Consider the following 17,889-nt stretch of genomic DNA (forward strand, 5'->3'; position numbering starts at 1 on the left):
AGCACATCTCACAAGTCCCCTTTGCTATGTTTATTTTAGCAGCCAATGATAACACAATAGATTTCTTCAAATGAAGAGACATTTGTAGTTCAATAAATAAAATTACAAGCAAGGACCCCTCCATACCTACATATGGCACATATTTCTATAGATGACCAAAGAGGGAGAGGGTACACAGGCAGAGAAATGCACATGGAGAGTACATATGTTCATGTGGTCAAGGAATAAAGAGCGAGAGTTATCACACAAAGCTAGTGATCAGGGCACACATGTGGATGCTGCCCACAGAGAAAATGTGTGACTGGGGTACCCCACACTTTTTCATGATGTAGTTGTGTCCTTTTGTGGTATGAAGATGGCTCTTCTCTGCTGGTCACTGAGCTGGGCATTGCATTTTCATATTCTAGTGGAGAGTATGTTTCTTGTGAGCATTTTATTTAATCTTAGTTTAGCTTTGCATGGCATTATCTCTGCTGTTTATTTCCACTGGCATCCAATGTGTGTTCTCAACTACTATCTATCAGATGTTATTATTTAACTTCTTTGAATCAACAGTTCTCTGTTGTTAGTGAGGTGTAGTGGTCAGTATCTTGCAAGAACAGATAACAAGATAATAGTAATATTTTTAACACTTGAGTTTAAATAAAAACAGCTTAACTTAGAATGAGGAAGCATCACAGAAAGAGGAGCAAGGTAATAAATGCTATAAGAAACCTCTTGGATAAAATTTAGTTCATTCTTTTATTAATCCTGCTCTTCTACTGATTAAGATCCTTGTTTACAGACAACTGTCTGCCTTGGGGTTAGAAAATTTCTTTTAGCTCCAGTTAAATCCCTGATCGTGGTTCTGTATATTAAAAACTCTTTTGGGAGAATCAGCCCAGCTAAAAACTCTTAAGAGCTGAGTGTTTTGGGGTCAAGATTTCCCTGGCTCCCAAGATGCTTCTGATTATAATGGAGTAAAATTTAGGAGCAAAAGCAAAAGACTAGGTAATGTGGGCTAGAGCCTTAGCGTCACATTTTTGTTTCACATTCCTGCCTTTATTTTTGCATGCTCCAAAGTTAATTTTTTTCCATAAGACTCTTAGACTTGCAAATTCTTGGTACAGCTTTCTAAAGCCTTAAACCCAGTAAGGACTTTGTCCATACTTTGCTAAAAACTCAGAATTTAAACCTTCTGATGGTGGATGGAGACTGTTAAGGGCAAAGGCATGACTGGTGAAATCTGTGACATCTTGGCCCAAATCAAACTTCAAACCCACAGAAAAAACTGTAGTCAACAAAATCAAATGTTCTTGAGTCTTTTTCATTGAAGTTGACAGCAAGGAATGTCAGCTGGAAGAGAGGGTTTCTTTCTTGTGAGTTTTCTTTCTTTGTAGAGGAACCTGCTTTAGTGACTTTGAAGTCCAGATAGAAGACTTCAGTGTACAGCAGCATCTTGACCAACTGCCCATTAGCCATCAGGAATTTTGGAATTCATTTCCATATTCCAGTTTCTTCTCTATTCACATGGAATGATCATGGACAATTAAACCATCAATTAAACTTTTTTAGGGGGCTATGGATATATTCCATAAGAAGGAATAAGGATCTTCTTCAATGGCAGGCAGGATGCTCAAGAAATTGTACTCATTGAGAATGATGCTCAGCATGATCACACATTCTACTCCTTGCTCATGGTAAGAGTAGGAGAGAAGAGTGAAAAGTGAACATTAAGTGGGAAAAGCACTGATCTTGGAGTTGGAGGACCTGAGTTTAGGTACTGGTCCTGCTCTGACAAATTTTTTACTTTCGGAAGTCACTTCGCTTTTCTAATCATCAGTCTCTTTAACTGGTTAATTATATCTATATATTTAACTTAACATTTTATAGAATGTTATGACGAAATCCCAAACTTTAAAGAACTACATGAATATATAATGATTCTACAAATCTTAGTCTTATCTTAATCATTAACATATTAGCTAATCTTGTTATTTGTCAAGATGAGAGCATTTTTGTTTTCTAGGGAAATTTAGAAGAAATCATTCCCTCATGTACAAAGGCAGGATGAGAGATGTATTGGTAGACAAATTGTTCCCAAAGATGTAATTAGGATGTTTTGCCCATGGGGCAAGGAGTGAAAAGTCAGGAAATTGGCAAAGGTCATATCACCTTGTGTTTAGATTCTTTGGATTAAAAAAAAAGAAGTATATTCTGGGACATAAAGTTTCCATTCCCTTTCTGAAGAGAAATAGAAGGGGAATGGGGGAATAGGTTTGAGCACCTGGAGTTAATAGTAACTTCTAAATTTTGCACCCTGGGAAAAAAAAGCCTTAGTTACTCCATTTTAAGTTTTATTGCCCTAATTTGTTGTTAATCACCTTAATATATTAATCATGTAATAATATCACCTTAGCTCATCATTTCTTTCTCCCCCAGGCAACTAACGGTCAGTGCATTCCACTGACTCTTAAGTTTTCATTGACAAATCTATAATCACAAATGATGTCTAGATCACAAGATAGCAACAACTTCAGATTTTTGCTTCCTGTCTTTGCCCTGAGAGATATTAGCATAAATAACAAACATTCATGACTTATTCAGGTGGTCCTCATGACATACCTCCAGGATCATGACATTTGCCCACAATTCACTCTCATTTTATAGAGCCAGAATTGGACATTTCCTTCCCAACCACAATAAAGTTTTATTTCCCCTATTCCTTGAATTCTTCAGGATCTTCTCTATAAAATAAAGGAGGTGTGAGACTAACTCATCTGTATGAGAACATCTAGCCTTAACATTCCATGATTTTTATTATTCTTATTAATCCATTAAAAGAAGCTCTAGTGGTCTCACTAGAGTGACAATATTGCCATGATATCTTATTATATTGTATTAGTTACTAAAGAAGGAAATCAAACAAGTTCTACCTTAGCAAGATTAATAATGCTAAGAATTACCATTTATATATAGCATTTTACTAATCACAGCCCAATGAGGTAGGTAGCCTGGTAGTGCACAAGTACCATTTTTACATATGTGACACCTGGGGCTCAGAGATAATAGCTTGCCTAAAGTCAAACATCTAATAAATGGTAGAACTTTGTAGAGATGGAAACTGTATATGAGCTTGGAACCTAGGAAACCTAGGAAAGTTTTGAAGAATGTCACAATAAGTCTGTGATTAAGAAAAACTGCTGCACAAAAGTCCAAGCATGATCTATTTATTGGCCAGGCTAGCAATTGCCAAATTATACATGGTCAGTGGTCCCTCAGTAACCAAAGACACACCTTATAATCAGAGCAGCCTTTTATACAGTTTGGTAACATATTGCTAATGTCATAGGGTCCATTAGTGCCAACTAAAACTCAGGCATGATTGTTCCATAATTATGATGACTTCAGAGCAATAAGGAAATTCATAGTAATAAGGAAAACATACAGAATTCAACATCTTCTGGAAAGCCTCAAATCAGAAACCCCCTTTACCAAAACAATCAAATATTAGGAAAAAGAGAAACATTTCCAGACTAAGATGAATAATAATCCTCCATCTTTATCTCCTTCAAGAGAGGTAGGACCAGTCTCAATTGTATGCATAGTCTCTTACAAACTTTTCCACCAAGGCCTATACAAAATAAATCTACAACTAAGTCCTAGAAATTGATTAGAGTAAATATTAAAACTCTTCTCTATTAATATTAATAGTCCATAATAATCACTCAAGAGACAGAGATGGAGAATACATTCCAGGGTTGGGTGACATTCTTAGCAAAGGCACAGAATTGGAGAACAAATGAGATTGACTGGGAATAATACCCAAACCAGGTTAACTGAGTTTAAACAAAGTAGTGAGCGATGCAAATTCAAAAAAGAAACATTTTTATATCCTTAAAGAGATTTACATTCTTTTGAGGGATATAACAAGTCCCTAGATGCAAAGTATATGCTAAGTAATTTTAAAAAGGCAAAATATTTTAATAATTGGAAGATAATGAAAGACTTCATGGTTGCACATAAAATGTGCTTTGAAAAAAGATAGGGATTACAGGAAGTAGAAAGGAAGGTACTTCATCTTAAACCTAAAATTATCTCTTGCTCAAAGGCTCAAAAGCAGGAAATAGAATGTTTATCTTTCACTATTATTTGGATGAAATATTTTGCATAAAGATTAATATGAAATAATGTTAAAGTTAGATGAGAGTCAGATTGTGGGGTGTTTTAAAAGGCAGACTGGAAGTTTTATATATTCTTATAGAGGCAATAAGGAGACATTGAAGATTTTTAACCTGATTAGATCTGTTTTAGATGTATTAATTCATTAGTTCTATATACGCTCTATATAGAGGAATTGATTGGAAAGGAAAGAGCTTGGATACAGGGAAATCTTTTTTTATGAACTTGTTTAAATTGTTTAGGCTAGAGATGACAAGTACCTGTCATTTGAAAAAGACAATGTTGGTTAAGGGCAGGGGATGACTGAGAAAAATATTAATGGAGGTAGGATCACAAAGATTTATTGATTGATTCTTGTGGAGGGAGAAGAAAGGAAAAAAAACTCTTTTAAGATTGCAAATCTGTATGCCAAGGAGAATAATTATGCCAGCAACAAAAATGAGGCAGTTTAGAAAACGAATAGGTTTTGCTTTTTTTCTCTTTGCTATAAAATGAATTCCATTTTGGATACATTGAGTTTAAAATACTCACTGGATATTCTGGTAGAGATATTCAACAACATAGTTGGTGATGCCAATCTAGGGTTCAAGAAGAGTTGGGGGATGGAAGTGAATGTATATTGGGAGTCAACTGAAAAAAGATAATTGAACCCACTGGACCTGATGAGATTATTGAGAGAGAGGGTAGAGAAGATCAAAAGAAGACTATGCACTCATTTAGTGGGGGAAAAAGAAATAATGAAGCAAAGTAGGCTTAGAACAGTGAGATACATAATGAGAATTTAGAGCAGTATCAAAGAAGATAAGGGCATTTCCATATAAAGGGGTGGTCAACCCTGCCCAAATTGGCAGAGATGTCAAGAAAGTTGAGAACTTAGAAAAGCCTAATTTATTTAGACGTTGTCAGTGCTCTTAAGAGATCGTTTTAATGTGCAAAGACAAGAAAAGGAACAATTTGTGATTTCCCAAGTTCAGTTTGAACCCTTTTTAAGTTTCTATAATTTTATTGACTAAAACACCAATTTGTATAATAATAGAATCTCAGAATTGGAAAATTAGAAGGAGTTTCAATGGCTATCATTTTCCAAAGAGATTCTCACTATAACACATATAAGTGGTCATCTAACCTCTGCTTGAAGACTTCTAGGGAGGGGCTACCCACCCACCTCTCAAGATGAGCCATTTTATTTTAGATTTAAAAAAAAAAGAGAACTCACTCTTTACATATAATTTTTCCACAAGTACCTTTTTAAGTATACAGTGCAATTATTTATGATTCCCATTTTACAAATGAGGAAACTGAAGCTAAATAAATTGCTCTGTCATATTCTTAATGAGGGGCAGAGTCAAGATTTGAATATGTCTTCAGACACTTAAGCACACTGCTTTCTCTACTAATAACATTCTATGTGAAATAGCATAGAAAAGGTATAATAAATTTGTAAATAAAGTCAAGATTAAAAGTAATAGAATTTGGTAAGGATGAAAATCTAGAAAACTAATACTCAAGTTGTTATAGATCCTTTGTACCATGCATAAAGTACTTTCAAGTCTCTTAAAGAGACAGAAAATGAATAAAGTCACAAAAACAGTAATTTGTTTTTATTTTTTCCCCTTCCATCATCACAATCTTAAAAAAATATATATTCAGATATTCAAGATCAGGTAACTAGAAGAAAAATTCCTGTGAGAGGAAGGCAGAATGTCAAACTTTAATAGGGAAGATTACTTTTTAAACAACTGATGTTTCCAAATCAGCAGGTTCTGGTGACTTGTACCCGCAATTTTTTTTTCTTTTTTTGAAAGAACTTGACTAATATTATCATGCAGCTCTTATTTTTGACATCTCCTGGAGGGCAGTTGAGATCCCTAAGACTTAGAAGTGTGATGGTAGAAATTATATGCTAGTCTTACCAACTCTGTAACTGCAAAGGCAAATTCTCTCAGGGGGGCCTGAGTTAAAATCCAGTTTCAGACAATTAATACTCAGCTGTGGGATCTTGGGCAAGTCACTTAACCCATTGCTTTATAAGAAAAAAAAAACCCTTGAGGGGGCAGCTAGGTGGCGTAGTGGATAAAGCACCGGCCCTGGAGTCAGGAGTATCTGGGTTCAAATCTGGTCTCAGACACTTAATAATTACTTAGCTGTGTGGCCTTGGGCAAGCCACTTAACCCTGTTTGCTTTGCAAAAACTTAAAAAAAACCCAAGATGTTTTGTCCATAGTATATTTCCTTTGAATTATTCATGTCTCTATGGTTCTGTGATTTTTGTCTTAATCTTTTTTAAAAAATATCTTACATTATTCTCCTGCATTTAAATCAGTCTAGAACTTAAAGAAATTTCTCATTTTAAAATTACATTTTTAACACATCACACATTTGAAACTCCAAAGGTTAAGAATGTGATTTAAAAAAAAAGATAATCAAACCAATAAAAAAAATCAGCAATTCACTGATTTTTGTCTTGTCTGTAAAATTCTACCATGGTTCAGAATGATAAACTACTGATGTCTTCCCTTAGTGGACAGTAGAGACAAATCATTATTTAATAATAGAATAGCACTTTTGCATTTCCCTTTGACCTCATTATCCATGACAAACTGGTAAACACATTTTTTTATTGCCCTTGGTCTGCTTTTGTTGCCTGATTCACATTCTATATCTTTCAAGATGACTACTAATGGAATTTGAGGGAAGGCAGATCTAGAGTACAGATACATGTTTTGGTTAAGATTAAAACTGAAATAACAGGGACATGGAATGGAAATACCAAAGTTGGCAATGTTTTTAAAGCAAAGTTAATGCTTGATAATTTTTTAAATGTTTGACATTTAAGAACAATAGTATACCCAATGATTTTTGTTTTAATTTCCTCTCAGTTTCTACAAGTTTTGTAAATGAATTTGCTTAATAACCTGTGTCACAAAATTTGGAAGAGTATTAATTCTTTTAGATATAGATTGTTATTTGATTGCAGAATGAGAAAAATGAGAAAAATGATAATTGTTTCTCTTTTTAATTAGTAGGACAGATTCCTGAAGGTAAAAATTATCTCTTTAGATGAAAGTGTGTGTGTGTGTGTGTGTGTGTGTGTGTGTGTGTGTCTATGGAGGGAGTAGTAAAGGGATAAACATGATGATCTATTGTTTTTGTTCATTTGTTAACCTGACTTTCAAGCAAGTGTTATTGATGGGGAATATAAGGATATGATGGTAGGAATAGGATATTTTTTTGCTGCGTGATGAAATAGTTAAATTGGTATCTAGATAAACATTCTTCATCTCCCCCACTATGTCATCTCCCTTACCTAGCACCCTTCTCCACTATTGCCACCCATGAACTCAAACACTGATGTTTGCTTTCCTTGACTGAACTTTGGTCAGTACTGTCACTGTAATGGGATATCTGATGCTCTCCCATCCTGCTGCCATTTGCAACGAAAACCTTCCTATAGTTCTGTTCCTCTCCATAAAATCTAGTGTCCTGAGATCTGAGCCAGGACACTTACCTTTTCCCATCCTGCAAGCAAGTGGATTTATTTTAAAAGGAATTTATGGTATAAGCATACCCAAATATCATAATTTTGTGAGTTAATTGCTCTACATTTTTTAGCTGCTTGACTACTTTCTAATAGAATTACTTTATTTTGATAGTCTGATTCTAATATGTATGTCTAATCTCACTTCTGATTGTATCATCTGTATCACCCAAGTTGTTAATTCAATTTATAAAGCATGTACTATTTTTTAATAATACTTGATATTAGAAACAGAGGAAACAACATACAAAGATCTACTGTTAAGGAGCTAAGAGTATACAAAATATGAGTAAGAAAATTCAAAGTATTTGGAGTAGAGAAAATAGGAGTGAAGAATTAGAGAAAATTTATGGAAGAACTAGTAACTGAGCTAGAACTTAAAGAGACTTAAGAATTAGATTTCAGAAAAGTAGCATATATTTTAGGCATCTCCAAAAACTTTAGGCAATGGTAATGGAATGAAGTAGGAAATGCATTTCAAATTCAGGAAACCAAGGGTTCAATTTGACTAGAACACAATAGATGTACTGACTAATTTATCTGAAAATATCTGAGGCAATCTTGGTTGATGGGAATTTGATTCCTGTTTCTTCCTTTTGTTTGTTGATTTTGCTATGTATTTGTTTTTATTTTCATTCTTGACCTTGAGCTATACCTGAAGCTTTTAACTAAGTGTATCATAGCAGTTGGTAGGAAAAGTCAAATGAAATTAAGAAATATAGCTTTCTAAAACCAATTCAATTGCACTCAAGTATTTATTACTGTCATCTATTCTATGTAGTTTCTGCATTTAACATTCTATTAACTGAATCTGTGGTAACATCAATTTGTATATCTTCCTCAATACTGCAGATCACAATGCACATACCTGCCTGACTGCCCAAACTATGATCTTAACATACTTGGTCCCAAGGGGTCCATCCAATTTTCTGGAGCTTTTTCCCTGATCAGAGTTCCACATTAGTGATACATTGTAATATGCTGACTTCTCTTATTCTGTTGATATTTATTTTAATTTATTTAGAAACTATTATCTAAAACTCACATAATGTCGCCCTGTTGTGTAATTTTGGGAATGCAACAGTGAAAAAACAAACAACATACTTTTTGCCTTTGAGAAGTTTAATTTTTATGATCATAGAAATTCTTCTTTTCAATAATCTTATGGTTTTACCAGTAAGGAAATTCATCAAATATTTGGATACCATGTTCATTGTTGGCAGGTTATAAATATGAAGGACAAATTTCTTTTTCAGGCATATATAGAAAAAAGGCATTAGTGATTCTAGAAAGAAGGAAGGAAATGACTTTGAATGTGTGGGTTTAGGATTTGTTGCTGTGACTTTCATAGCCATCATCCATTTATGTGGACAAAAGGGATAAGAAACTTTAAAAATGAAGAAATTCCCAAACCTTAAGAGTCATTGACAATTTTTTGAGGCAGGCACTCTTGAAAACAAATGTCCATGGGGTGTGGTTAACAACCACAAGGAATTTTGAAACTTGCATCAGAATGAAACCATTCCCATGATGACCAGGAAATACAAGCAAAAAGAATAATTTATTCCTGAGAGAAATATTTATTTGGAGAGCCTCTTATTCAGTGTTCAAAAGAGCTTTGCTGTGGAAATGCCCAAGACTATGGGAAATGAGCCATTGAAATGTTCTTTTTCCCTTACTCCTCTCACAACTGAGCATATAAGAACTAAAGAGTTGGAAAAGAAAATGCATCTGGACTTTCAGGTATAAGAGCAGTGACAGACCTCCACTCAGAAAAACCTGAAAGCTGAGAGCAAATAGGAGAACTCTGTCATGATGGTCAAGAGTAGATGTGCCTGTCAAGTGAAAAATAGAGAATGGGGAACAGCACAAAAAATGTTAAGCAGCAGCAGCACGCAAGATTTGAAGGTACTAATGTCCATCAGAGACCACACATTCATCAGAAACTATATATCCAACAGAGACTCTAAAGCCAATGGACAGTATGTGCAACAGGTACACCTAGCACAGAGTACAGACTACAAGAGACCAGCTGGGAATAGATTCAGCAGGAGCAGTTCAATGGCACCACCAGAAGATATCAGAAGCCCTGAAATAGTAGAGGTATTAATTGCTCTGTCACATGATCACGTGCATCCCTTAACCTATGTGTTTTTTGCCCCAACATTTTTCCTTTATACACCTTTCCATCTCTTTATATATATCTTTACTCTTCCCCTTTTGATGTAATTTATATTTGAGGGGATAATGACTGCTCCAGGTTTATTATGAGTATTTTTTTTTCTCACTATCATGTTCTCTGATTGGTAGAGGTTTGGTAAATGTTCATGTACAGTCACATGAGCTACAGTTCTGAGTAGATAAAAGTCCCTCTAATTTTAAAAAAGTGAATCCCCTTCCTTTAAAGTACTAGAGAATTTAATGATAGTATTTTTTTTATTGTATAGCAAATATATTGGAATAATTATTCTCTGGGTCAATCACTAATTGGTACTTCATTAAAGATTTTTGAAATCAAGAAAATGCATCATAAAAATTTTACAAAGTGCACTTGGGTCAACAAAATTTGCGCAGAACAATCCCTGATGCCATATAGAGCTGACTTCACCTTACAATGGAATGGCAGCCACCTAGGTAGTTTGATTATCCTTTAAGTAAAGATGCTTATATCCATTAAAATCCTTTTGTTTCCTATCCCTCACTACAGTCAATGTCTGCACAGTCATTTAATATGACAGATCTGAGAAGCTTCCCAACTGTTCAGGTTCTAAGAGGGAAAAAGACAATTTTGGAATCAGGGTATGCAGATTCAGATTCCACTGCTGCCACTTCAACATGTGTGACCTTAGGCAGTGATGGGGCTTTAAAATAAGATGATAAGATAGATGATACTAGATGTCATATCCCCTCTTAGTCTAAATCTATGGTCCTATTATTAGACTGAGGAAACATTGTTCAGCAGATAAACAGAATATGATTTAAAACTGGTCTTCAGTGAGCTATATGGGGGAAATTGAGAAGGCAACTTTGATAGAGCAAGAGCTATTTAAATCTGATTTTCTTTGTAAAAGGGACAGGATTCCACTGTTGACTATAGATCTGTATGACGTTTGTCTAAAGTATAAAAAATGATATTGCCTTCAATGAGGGTAAAAAATGCTAAGCCACAAGGAAGAAGAAACATAATTTAAGCACTTATGTTCTGACAAAAGCAGATCTTAGAAGCAGAACTAAACCAGTCTTCTTATCTTTGCCATGTGCCTTGTTTTTTTTCCCTTTCTTTCCAGGTGAATACTACTGTTCTCTCTGTCAAACATTTTGAGAGATACTTCAGATATGCACTAATGGCTACACAGCAAGCAACATTGGATCTAGGACAGGTATCAATGAATAATCTAGTAACTCTCTCTCTCCTTTTAGGAATATCTGAATGTTCTGCATCTTTAAAACAATTAAAGATTTTTTTGCATTTAAGGATGATTTTGATAGACTTCCATGTTTTTGTATTGTTAGAAATTTCATTCTGACAGCTGAAAATTAAATACCTCTTTCTCTTTGGGCAAAAGTGTTTTTATTTGGTGTGGCTCTGCTTGGCAGGCTCTCTGATGACTAGATTAAAGAGTTCCAACCCTGAAAAGATTTTGACTATAAAAGGATCATCAGCATTCATAAATATGATTGTATTGTGTTTACTATGTGCCATACATAGTTTTATGTACTAGAAAAAAATAGAAAAAAATCAATTTCTTATATTCTCAAGGAGGAAACAATACAAACAGAGGGACTGTGGGCAAGGGACAGTGTTTGATCTGGCAATCAACAGGTTCTGAAAAAGAACAATAGTATTGAATAGGTAGAACATGGATAATTTTTTTTTCTAGAGGAAATGATTAAATCCATGTGATTATATTTGTAAGATCTAGAGGTTGACTGGAGGTAGCTAAGAGAAAAACAGAAACAAGAGTTGTAAAGAGGAGAATGTAGGCTTGATGCCAAGGAAAAGATTCTTAACAATTAGAACTTTTTCCCAATTGACAAATGGTCAAAGGATATGCAAAGGCAATTTTCACATGAGGAAATCAAATTTAGCCATAGTCATATGAAAAATTGCTTTAAATCATTATGGATTAGAGAAATGCAACCACCTCACACCTCTCAGATTGGCCAATATGAACAGAAAGGACAATGACCAATGTGGGAAATCTAGGACACTAATGCATTGTTAGTGGAGTTATGAACTAATCCAACCTTTCTGGAGAGCAATTTGGAATTATGCCCTATGTGCATACCCTTTGATTCAGCAATACCTCTACTGGGTCTAAACCCCAAAGAGATCATGAAAAAGGGTAAAAACACCACTTGTACTAAAATATTCATAGAAACTCCATTTGTGGTGGTAAAAAATTGGAAAATGAGGAAATGTCCATCAATTGTGGAATGGCTAAACAGTCTATGTATGTTATGGAACACTATTATTCTAGAAACCAGGAGGGGTGGAAATTCAGAGAAGCCTGGAAAGACTTGTCTGAACTGATGCTGAGTGAGATGAGCAGAACCAGAAGAACACTGTACACCCTAACAGCAACATGGAGGGTGATGATCAACTTTAATGGACTTGCTCATTCCATCAGTGCAATAATCAGTGACAATTTCAGGGCATCAGTGATGGAGAATACCATCTTTATCCAGAGAAAGATTTGTGGTTTAAACAAAGACCAAAGATAATTATCTCCAATTTAAAAAAAAATTCATCTTATGTACTACATAATTTTGCTTTTTCTAATATTTTATTTCTCCCTCAAAGATATTTTTTCTCTCTCAAAATATTCAATTTTGGTTAATGAATAGCATGGAAACAATGTAAAGCTTATCAGATTGCCTTCCATGAGGGGGGAAGGGGGAGGAAAAATTATAAAACTCAAAACCTTACAAAAATAATAGATAGAAACTAGTATTTTTATAACTGGAAAGCAAATTAAATATTTATATAATTATAAAAGAACTTTCCAAAAGTGAAAGGAGATGCCTGAGGAGATTAAAATCTTCAAGCAGAAGCTACATTTTAGCCTATTGTATTACAATTTGGATTTCTTTGACAAGTTGAAAATTGTTCTATGTATCCTTTAAAGTTTCCTTCTATCCAAAATTTTTGATTCAGTGATGTGTTGAATATATTACAATATATATCTATATATTCATTTAAAGTTATATTTGTATATTTTTATGTACAAATAATCACAATATTATCCATAGAGTTATAAATTATGAAAGTGTTTATTCAGATCTTTAATATTTCTTTGATACCAAGTTGAATTCCCTTCCTCCTCTTGATATTCTATCAAAAAATAGATGGAAGTTAATAAGTCAAGTCAGAAGTAAGTTCATTAATCATTGTGAACCATTGAAGGAACATGAGAATAAAGTAAAAAAAGAATGATGATTGACACATATAATGTGAAAATGTTTATGTTGAATTGGGACAAAAAAAATTGAAATACTTCAAGTCCATCAAAACTACAAGATGATCCATTTTCTTAAGGAATAGTTGAATGCAGAGATGCTCTTATTATCAAGTCACCCAATTTTTTCCTTTACCTTTGTCCACTTACAAAGCAAAGAGGATCAGTACAGCAAGAATTTCCTTTTTAAACTGTTATTAAACTAGTATTATTTAAGCCTTTCTTGCTAATTGTGATGTAGAGATGGCAATTTCCATTCTTTTGTTTGCTGACAACTGCTAGCAAACTATTTTCTCATGAAGAATAATTGCAATATATTATTACCATAGACTTGTAAAACAATTTTTTTTCTAATAAGACAATTTTTAATTGCCAAGAAGTTGCATATTCTGCCATAAAGGAAAAGAGATTACTTGGGCCCAGAAAGAAATGGATTAAGTTTTTGTTTGTTACTGTTATTTTTAAAATAAATTGCAGTGTTTTGAAAATTGAATTGTTATTGAATGAGAGGATGGAAAAATAAGAAACATCCACTGAATGCACATATTAGAAATAAGTTCTTTTTTCCTTATCAACCTTTTTTAAAGAATACACTTTACAGTTCATTCACTTGCTTCAAGAAAAAAGTTATAAAATGAACTATCTTACTGTAATTTTTATCTGATTATTTCATTTTTAATCATAGTAAACCTCTGGTTTAATGTTATTCCCCAAACCAGAATTCTTTATTAACTATTGCTTTCAAAAATCTATAGGAACATGACAATTTTTATTCATAATTTTGATCCCAAGGCAAGGCAAGATTCTGGAGGCCTGTGGAATCATCAAAAGAAGATTCATTCAGGTTACAAAATGCTGTATCTTCTAATTTTTTTAATCACTATTGAGTAAGGGAGATTAATCCTGCCCTTTGTTTTGCCATCTCTCAATATTTGCTTTTTACAATCATAGAATTATAAACTATTTTAGCTTAAAGGGCTGTCAAATGGTCAACTAATCCAGCATCTTCCCTTAGGCAGAACTCTTTAAATCACTTTAGAGTGATAGTTCTTTGTTCTGTGCTAAAAGATTTCAACAGATAAGAAATGTAATAAGCCCCACCAGTTTGAAGATTGAATCACTTTTATTTTCTATAAACTCATCATAGCTTCTAACAAATCTTTATTGTTACAATTTGAATCTATTTACTCTAGATCTATTCTCTGTAGAGGCAGAGAGCAATGGTGTCTTTAATCCTCAGAATACTTACTATTTTACCTTTTTTTTCATTAAATAACTATAATTCTTTTGGATCTATGGGTTTAAGATTTATAGTTAAGGTTTGGAATTCAAAAGACCAGAATTGTGACATTAATTAAAATTTTTTAAAAAACTTTTCAGGAATTATTTCTGTTAAAATATTAAACTTTTATTTCAGGCATAAAGCAAGCAGCCTTTGACAGGACTTCTATTTTACTCTTAACAGTTATATATATTTTAGGTTTATTAAAGTTAACAAATCAGATAGCCAGAGAAAATGACCAAAGTCCTTCAGTGGTTTGGTCAATCAGATAGTTTAGAGTTTCCAAATACATTTTAATAGTCATTTGCAGGTCTTTTAAAATTCTTTTCAATACAGAAATTCTATATGAAGGCAAGCTTATTTAGGCAAGTAACAGGAGACAACATGGTGTTTTTGAAGGAACACAGTCTTTAAATTTGAGGCAAATGATTTTAAATCCTAAATTTGACATTTATTTGATGTAATCGGCAACTTAATATATCTGAAACTCTTTTCTCTTGTAAAGCAGGTACTGGCTCACAAGATCATCCTAAGTTTCAAATGAGAAAACTGGTATTAAGTGATTCTTAAACCTTAAGGGGCTGCATAAATGTCAGCCACAAAAGGGCTTGTCTTCCTTTTTTTGGTAAAATAAATGGGATGAACTCATTGATCTCTTTTTTAAAATTTTATTTATTTATTTTAAGGTTTTTTTGCAAGGCAAATGGGAATAAGTAGCTTGCCCCAGGTCACACAGCTAGGTAATTATTAAGTGTCTGAGACCAGATTTGAACCCAGGTACTCCTGACTCCAAGGCCGGTGCTTTATCCACTAGGCCACCTAGCCACCCCTCCCCCCATTAATCTCTTTTAACTTCCAAACTAATTTTGTCTTCTAAGATCTCCAGTTTGTTCAACAGAAAAGTGTTTGTCTTTGATATCCCTCATCTTCAATTTCAAAACTGAGTCTTCTCTGCTCTTCCTCTGTTACCCTACTACTTCTTCTCCAAGGATTTTCCTTTTATTGTCAAGATCAAGGTTTCCCATACATGATTTAATTCTCTTTCAATTTTACACTGTACTTGACTTGTATGTCTTGGATTATTTTCTTTTCTAGGAAGAATGTGAACTATTAACTTTTGCTAATGTGTACCAATGTAATCCTTAATATGCTCTTTTGAGGGAACATATTTACATTGCAATTTATGTTAGTTGATGTCAATGCTTGGTAATGGTATAAGATCTTTTTAATCCCAGCTAAAAGTCCTTTTGATGATATGGTTTTAAATAGAAAAATAGAAGATTTTACTTTATTCAAAAGGTAGATAGATATTTAGATGATAGGAAGAAGAAAGCATCGTTGAGTACCTTCTAAGAACCAGGAATTACAGTTGGAGCTAATGTTAAAAATATTAGTAGGCAATTTTAATAGGAAATGTTTGGAGGGGTTGTACACATGCAGTGACATGGCATGCAGATAGCCAAAAAACGTAGGTTGTGAGGACCTGAAATCAAGACAAAATTAGTCTGGACAAATTTCTAGGTTAAAGGAGTTAATAAGAGGGTTATGAAAATACAAAATCTTATAAAAAATTATTGGTTGAAGAAAATAATTGTTAAAAAGAACTTTTAGTAATATTTTAGTAACATTTTGGTATTTACTGATAGCTTCAGAATTTCTGGACAGATGAAGGAAATGGATACTTATTCCTTATTCAAATGTCCATACTTCCCCAGATTCAAGGTATGATTTTGGTCATAAAACTATTGTTTACTTATTCCTTAATGATATTTCCACTTTATCAAACCAAACCAGGCAAAGACAACATTAATCTAAAGCAGGGAGGCAAACAAAAAGGAAAATAATCTCATATATGAAAATTTCCATTTTATTTATAAGTTTCCATGTTATAGTTGGAAAAAGGAACACAAAGAATATGTAGGCACACAGAATAGTGAAAAATCTCATTATCCCAAAGATATGTCCTAAGTGGACTGTTGCTTCCTGCTTTGTTGCTGAACTGTTGGTATTATCTGCCTATGAACAGTTCAAAGCATCTGCTGGACTGGCATCTCTATTTCAATACCACCTTCTGGATCTATATATTCTTGAGCTACTACTAGTTTCACCTAGTTTCTGCTAGAAGTCTCTTGTGTCTTCCTGCCTCTTGCTCTGACTCTTTTCTCTTAGCTTCAAGCACACAGTATATAAAAATATAAATATATAATTGCTATATAGCTTCTCTGCAGATTAATGCTGACATTTTGTTCAGTTAATATTCCTAGGAATACTTCAGGTCTTTTGTGAACTATTTTCAAAACTGTAACCAATTAGCACATTGAAGTATTCAGCCCATTAAATAAACAAAACCCTTTAGTTCAACACTTCTTTGTTTATGCCTCCATTATTTGGCCAGTCATTAAAAATAAAGTCTGCAAGTACTTTTTTGGAAGAGATCTGTTTTACCCTCGGTTGAGTAACAAATAATGGAAGATATAGGCTAGTTTTTATTACATCTCTGCATCTTACAACTTCCAGAGCAACTATATGTTTAAGTCTGACTCTTGTGTTTTATGTGTCCATTCCATAATGAAGTGAGAAAATTCTTTTCAACTCCCCTTACTATTCTAGCTACTGCCAATTTCCCTGGAGAACATTCCCCTGGAGGTTGACTCCAGCTAGATTGGAGTTGACAATATTTGTCCTGTTCAGGACAGAGTTGTTCAGGACTTCTTGTTTCCATATACTTAAAAAGATGACATCTACTCTCATAAAATTGTTACATCAAATGAGGCAATATCCAAAAATACCTTTTTTCAAACCTTAAAAAAGTTTTAAAAGTATTTGTTAGTATTAAATTGCTGTTATTTATAAAGATTTTTAGGTGAGAACTCATGTTTATAGCTCTTCCTTACATAAATATAAAGTAATATGTCACAGTAATGGAGGACTTGATTTATCCAAATAATATGTTAAAACTCTTTGCCTAAAATAGAGTATCCAAATTTTTGACTTCTAACAGTTGTTTTTTAGAAAGAAAAGCAATGAGAAGAAATACTTCTACTTTGATATTGTGACAAACAAGGAAATAATAGTGTGTGGTCCAAGTTTAAGTGTCAATCTTTAGAACTGAGTACTCATATTTCTAGCAGAAGAAATTGAGCTTATCCTACAAGTTAGCAAGAATAATTAATAAAGCTGGAAAACTGACAGTGAAATATTTTATTCAGCAGCAGCACTCAGGTGATCTTAGATTCTACCTCCTCAGCTTCCTCTACTCTAAATAATTATTAGCTCTCCACTCTCAGTGATTCTGGTCTAGTCATATATGGTCTCTTTGTCCTCACTGAATTTCTCTAAAAAAAATTTATTGATTTGATGAACCTTTTTGTTACTTACCCTAGACACCATTTTATGGCACCTGCCTTAGGTGTCAGAATTTCAAGTTATGGTTGTGCAGCAAAAAAATGT

The 17,889-nt window shown here is 33.6% G+C and overlaps 1 long non-coding RNA gene across 1 annotated transcript; it reads left to right on the forward strand.

The window, feature by feature from the left end:
- Positions 1–4,424: 4,424 nt before the first annotated feature.
- LOC141522199 (uncharacterized) lies at positions 4,425–11,178 on the forward strand. Its single transcript, XR_012478159.1, has 2 exons — positions 4,425–9,801; positions 10,986–11,178. It is a non-coding gene; the product is annotated as an uncharacterized LOC141522199 (long non-coding RNA).
- Positions 11,179–17,889: the final 6,711 nt, after the last annotated feature.

Source organism: Macrotis lagotis, chromosome 4 (genome assembly GCF_037893015.1).
Source record: "Macrotis lagotis isolate mMagLag1 chromosome 4, bilby.v1.9.chrom.fasta, whole genome shotgun sequence".
Classification (NCBI taxonomy): Eukaryota; Metazoa; Chordata; class Mammalia; order Peramelemorphia; family Peramelidae; genus Macrotis; species Macrotis lagotis.